Below are 6,000 nucleotides of genomic sequence, written 5' to 3' on the forward strand. Positions count from 1 at the left end.
TCCGCAGGAGGCAGAAATCCCGCCCGCCTCGGCGCCTGACGCGTTTGCAGCTGGAAGCTCAGCCCGAAGCCCCTCCCCCTGCATCTCTCCCTAGCCGGCGTCTGGGGAATAAAGTTGAAGCCCCTGAGCCCAGAACTGGGAAACCGAGTTCTGAATCCCTGCGGGTCTCCGAACTAGAGCAAAAGCAGGGAACAGTGGCTAGAACTAAGGGTGGAGCTGGGTTGTGTTCGCTACCCTCTCTCCGGCGAGCTAAGTAAGTCCAGCTGTACTAGAGTCACTCTAAAAACAGGACCTTAGCAAGAGTTCTGAAGCAGGAATCGACCACGGCGACAAACTGGGGTGGCACAGGCACACACACATGCGCACGCGAACGCGCGCGCGCAGACACACACACACACACACACACACACACACACACACTCCTGCTGGGGAGTCGAAGAAGTCCTCATCAAGAGGAGTGTGGAAAGGAAGAGGCTGAAAGGGAGGAGGAGAAGGGAAGCCCGGGTTCGGGGAAACCAGACCACAAGGGAGGTTATGTAAAAGCCACCGCCAGGGCGACTGCAGAAGAACGCACTCCGAGGAGCGTCCCCCCCCCCCCCGTCCTCGCGCCTCTTTTTGCAACTTTGGGTGTTACATCTGGTGATGTGCAGCCGAGGACCAGAGTGTGGGTTTACACTAGCGGCCTCCTCCGGCTCCAAAAGGCTGCCTAGTCAGATCCGAAGCCATCCAGGAGAAGCAAGTCAGTCCAAAACATTGAGCAATTCCGCCACGAAGCCAAAAAACCGTTTCCCACACCGCCCAGCCTAGGGCTTTTCTGGATAACTCTGTCCAACGCTGGGCAATCCAGACATAATAAGGGCCACTCTCGCCCCCTCCCCAGTTTAGGTTTCCTACACATATCCTTGGGGATGGACCTAGTGACAATCTCTTCCAGGCACTTTTCTTTACATCCTGAGGTTTTAGCAGGACTAGGAGCTCTTAGTGCGGGGTCCTGAATACTGAGGTAAAACCTTTGTAGACAATGAGGCCAGCACTTTCCTTCTGGCCAAGACCAGTCGCCAAATCACTGGCAACTCCTGCACACCTGGCCGCAAGGCCCTGGCTTGGTCCTGCTGCAGACTGGGGCCGAGCCATACTGCCTTGCTCTGGAGACTGGCCCACACCCTTTCCAAACAGAAAGAATCGCCGATCCCACCGAGGAGGTTTCCAAGCCAAGCGGACATCGCCTGCTTCCCCGGCAGTGCCAGAGTTTGGGGAGAGTTAATCTCACGTGTGTAAACCGATTTCCACGGGGATGAACGGTGAAGGACGGAGGGCTGCTCGGAGACCGCTCCTAAACCTTCCAGGATAGTGAGTGTTCGGAAGCAAGGAAAGGGGACACCGGAGGGGTTGCACTCAGGCGGCCAGTGCGGTGCAAGCATCATCCGGGCAGGGCACAGAGGCACCCAGGTTCCAGTACCCGTAGGTAGGAAGCGAGGGTGGTTAGCTTCTCGCCTTTCTGCTTACCTGAACTCACGACTGTCCTTTCAGAGTTGTCCCTAACTTCTTCCCCAGAAAAACAGCCCCTAGCCGAAGATCTCGCCTCTGGACTGCCTGCGGCCAGGACTAAGCAACAGCCCGGCCCCCTACCCCTGCAGAAAAGACTCCACCGAAGACTCGGGCGAGCAGAATGGGGGTGGGGACTACAGAGCACAATGAGGGCCCCTCGGAGTGCAGTTCGAAATTCCTCAAATCCCAGTTGCTGGAATGCGAGGCCAGAACGACTTCTTCACTCGGGGCCAAATGTGTTTGTCATTATTCCAGATCGTTCGTCTGCGCCGCCGCCAGCGTCGCCGGGGTGAGAGGCTCGCGGTCTGAGCGCATTGCAGATCCCGCCCGCGGCTTCCAGCACCCAAGTGACTCGGCCCAAACGCTCCGGGGCCCTAGGAGTCGTCACCCTTCACCCGCAAGCCCTTCTGCTGGTCCCGCTGCTGCCACCCTGCGCGCAAGTCTGGCCGCAGCTCTCTCCAGCAGCAGTGCCGTCCAGTAATTACGAGGGATCGGCTGGCGCCGTGTGTACCCGGCCGGCATCCGAGGTCTGTCCTCCTCCTCCTCCAGCCGAACCCTTCACACCTCCCTTTCTCCTAGTCCTTTCCCGCGCCCCACTCGGCGCCCCTCTCTCCCACACCTCTCCTGGCGGCCCCCACCCCAGGCTCCGAGCCACACCAACCGCTACAGCGCAGTCCCGCCAAACCGCGGGCGACGAATGAAAATAGTCATTAAAAACCTGTCCTCTCCCAGGACCCACTGCCAAGAGGCCAAACACCGCTGCTTCCACCCCCAATGTTACTTGGTTTTCGTCCCAGTATGCACGGATGCCACCCCCACCCTGAAGGAAAAACCTCAAAAATGTAAGACTAACAATTTTTGGGGGGAAGCTATAGGATTGTTAGAAAACATTGTTTTTAAAAATAGGTCTGGAAAAAAATTTTTAGTCCTTGGACTAACTCTCTGGTTACCCTAACCCCAGTGAAGTTTATTCAGAATAAATTACTTTCTGGACATACTACTGGAATTCAGCTACTTTTTCCTCTTGTTGCCCAAATTTTGAAATTACTTTGCTACTTCCAGCCCCAAGATATGATCAGGGACTTCCTTTAGAAACAAAAGTCACTTTTCCCTCTCCCTTACCTTCTCCTTCTATGTCAATTCGCAAGGAAAATCCTATATACGGAGTAAAAAAGTAAGCCCCAAGCTTCCAATGCGCTCCTGCAGCTCGCCTGTTTGTTTCTCTCCCTCAAGCCCCAACAGTAATGGGCTCAAAACCCGCATTTTGTAATTGATTCAATGTTATAGTCCATCCTCCTAAAACTAATCATTTGCTCAAAGTAAATAGCTGTCAGGAAATGAAGTCCCCCCCCCCCCTTGGCCTCTTCAAAATAAAAGTTTCCCTCCGACTCCTTGCTCTCTGAATCTCTCCGACTTCAGATCTCTCCTTTGCTTCTTGCTCTTATGCAATCAGGGGGTCCAGTCCCAACCCCCAGACTTCAACAACAACTGGGGGGCGGGGAGAAGCAAACCAGATGGGGTGGGGGTGGCTGAAGGGGGAGGTGTTGATGTTCTGCCGGGAAAGGGGTTTCGTGAAACTACAAACAGCCTTCATCTCCAAAATGAGTTGGCTTCCCAATTGGGGGGATATTTTCCTATGCTGCTATTGTTTTGTATTCTCCTCGGACAAAAAATACACGTAAAATTGCTGATAATTTCCAAAACGAATATAAATCTGGAATGCAAAACTTCCCTTCTGTAGGTACTCCGGGCCCAGCTAGAAATATGGCCCTGGGGAGAAATCCTAACGGCCTTGCGTCGTTTTGAGCCGGGGGTCTTAAGGGAAAGTGCGGTGTAGTTGCTAATCCTTTAATGGGATTAGGAAACGGTGGCGTCTAATAGGAAGATGATGGGTTTTGAAAGACAGGAGTATGAGATGTTGTGCAAATAACGGTTGTTCAGCGTAGGTACCTTTGGATTGTTCGCCGGAAGAACAACCTTTGTCCCCTTAGAGCTACTTATCTGGTCGTGCCTTTGTTTTCGGGATTATCTGGTCCTCGCTTCTATCTCCCTACCAAAAGGCTCAGGCTAGGCGTGACTACCACACGACTGCCCGCAGCCTCTTGAGGGCAGAAGTATTTTTGACCCTCCTAAATTCCATCCTATCCGAGTGGGTAGTATCCAACCAACTGACCCTACAAAAGCTTTCGGGATGTTGAGCCACAAACCCGGGAACCCTAAATATCCAGGGAGAAACAGCTGGGACACAGCGATCCTGCTGGCGAGGGAAAGGGGGCGCTGACACTCCAGAAACCAGACCTGGGCGAAGCGGGGCTTCCCAGAGAGGGTGGGGGAAGGGAAGGTCTTAGACTTGCGCTCTATTTTCTAAATCTCTTGTTGGGGGGGGGGATAAAAGCAGTCCTTTATCTCTCCCACCCTCCTCACCCCATCTTACACATCAACATAAAAATGGACAAGCTGGCCAGGTAGGTAGAGGAGACAAAACGTTGAATAAACCTACTCCTGCTTCCGCAAGAGAGTGGACGTGGGGCTAAAGGGAACCACTGAGAAGGTCTCCCCAAAGACTGAGTGCTATGCCTAAATGGGACAGGAGTGTGGGAGTGTCGGGGCTCAGGAAGAGGATGCCTGGGCCTGGGCTGGGAGCCCCAGTTCTCCTCCGCCCTTCTGCACGCCTGCCTCTGGTGTGTCTTCAGCTCGGGTGACTGCCTCCTTCGCTATTACTTCCACATGTTTCTTCAGGAAATCATTGAAGGCGAAATGTATGAACAGCCCCTTGTTCGGAATGCAAGCAGGATACCGTAAAGTTTGTAGATAATGAACAAATACTAAGGACTCCTGTATACACACACACACACACACACACACACACACGAGACACACGCGCACACACACGAGACACACGTACACACACCAGACACTCGAGACACATATGCGACACACACACACACACACACACACACACAGAGAGAGAGAGAGAGAGAGAGAGAGAGAGAGAGAGAGAGAGAGAGAGAGAGCAAGAGAGCTCGCAATGGAGAAAATCGGGGCTTTCGGCTGTTAAGAGTCAAGTCGAGGAGATCTAGGTTCTTGTAGCAGATACCCCAGGAGAGTAGAAGTTGAGGTTGAGATCCTGCAGAGGAGGGCCAGCTCTATGCCGCCACCAGGGTCTCTCTCAAGCAGGGCCCCTGCAATCTCCGCCCACAAATGGAAACTTCACAGGTCATTTCAGAGCAGTTTTAAAGGGGTCCGAAAAGCGGGCCGATGTGGGTATCCTGGGGCAGTAACTCCTTAGGCGTTTATAGCAGAGAAGTGGACGAGGATCGAGCACCCAGTTGCTCTTCTGGTTGTAATTACCTGCCTAATTTAAATGATGCCTTTGTTATGATCATTAACAAACATTTGCTAAAGGTTTCCATGTGTGACATTCCCTAAGGTTTAAAGGCCCGGAGAGCCGACTCCGAGGGTAGCGCCCCAGTAGGGGGTGGCGCAGGCGAGCAAATGGTTGTTCGAAGATCTCGCTGAGTTGGGACCCAGGGAAGCATCTGCCTTCTCTGCGAAAGGAAAATAAACGCAGTGGTCTGGAGCAACCTCGGGACAGGAGGCCTGCGAGCTCCAGCAGTTGGTTTCTTAAACCAGGTCCTGCCCCCGCCCTCCCACTGTTCATAGGCCGGTTTGAATCGCATTTTCCGCCCTCCACTCTCTGAGCAGTGGGAGAGGTCCTGTCTGTGCCCGTCACTCAGCCCAGGGTGTCAAGGGGAGGGGGCGAGCCCAGCTCTTGCCAAGTTGTTCTAAAAATCCTTCCAGATTGCTCCCTCGATGCCCCAGGTCCTGGGTGGTCTTGGAGCCGCCTAAGGCAAGAGTCACTGCCTAACCAAGGTCTTTCCTCCCCTTCCTGAACCTCTGTTCCTGACCAGGTCACTCTAATGGAATGACTTTCTGCTTGGGATATTGTACCAAGAACCCATCTCGCGCTGCTCGTGATTGTCAACCCCTTGGGTCTTTCCCCTGGAGTTAAGAGTGAGGTTTTGCCAGCAACTGAAACCGGAGGGAGGCCCAGATCGCGCGAGGCCAGGAACTTTGGGGAACCGGATGGAAAAGGGCAGCAGGTCTCTCACCCCGGCCTTATGTCCTATGGCCTGCGGGCGACCAGAAATAGGGTACGAGGGTGTAAGAGGATGCTGGCTGCCACGGATGATTTAACCTTCCAGAGAGGGTCCCGTGAACTTTTGACAACCACATCAAAATGGTCAGTGGCGGGAAACAAAATCTACCTTGCATCCAGGACTCAGAACGCCCCAGCTCCAAGTCCCGCACCCCTAGTCACAGCATCTGGCAGAGGCGCCTTTTGGGGCCTTTCCCGCGGTTCGCCTGCTTTGCAAAGCAGCACTGTCTTCCTTGGAGAATCCAGGTCTTTCTGTTGAAGGCCAGTTTCAGCCATCAAAGCCGTCACCTGGG

At 53.8% G+C, this 6,000-nt stretch overlaps 1 protein-coding gene across 1 annotated transcript in view; it reads right to left on the minus strand.

The window, feature by feature from the left end:
- The window catches only part of Pdgfra (platelet derived growth factor receptor alpha), a 44,579-nt gene extending 41,756 nt beyond the window's left edge, over positions 1–2,823 (minus strand). Inside the window, exon 1 of the mRNA XM_038319274.1 lies at positions 2,671–2,823. The gene's annotated coding sequence lies outside the window, so the exon portion shown is untranslated. The remainder of the gene's footprint in view (positions 1–2,670) is intronic.
- Between the last annotated feature and the right edge of the window lie 3,177 nt (positions 2,824–6,000).

The sequence above is a fragment of the Arvicola amphibius genome, chromosome 1, assembly GCF_903992535.2.
Source record: "Arvicola amphibius chromosome 1, mArvAmp1.2, whole genome shotgun sequence".
Taxonomy (NCBI): domain Eukaryota; kingdom Metazoa; phylum Chordata; class Mammalia; order Rodentia; family Cricetidae; genus Arvicola; species Arvicola amphibius.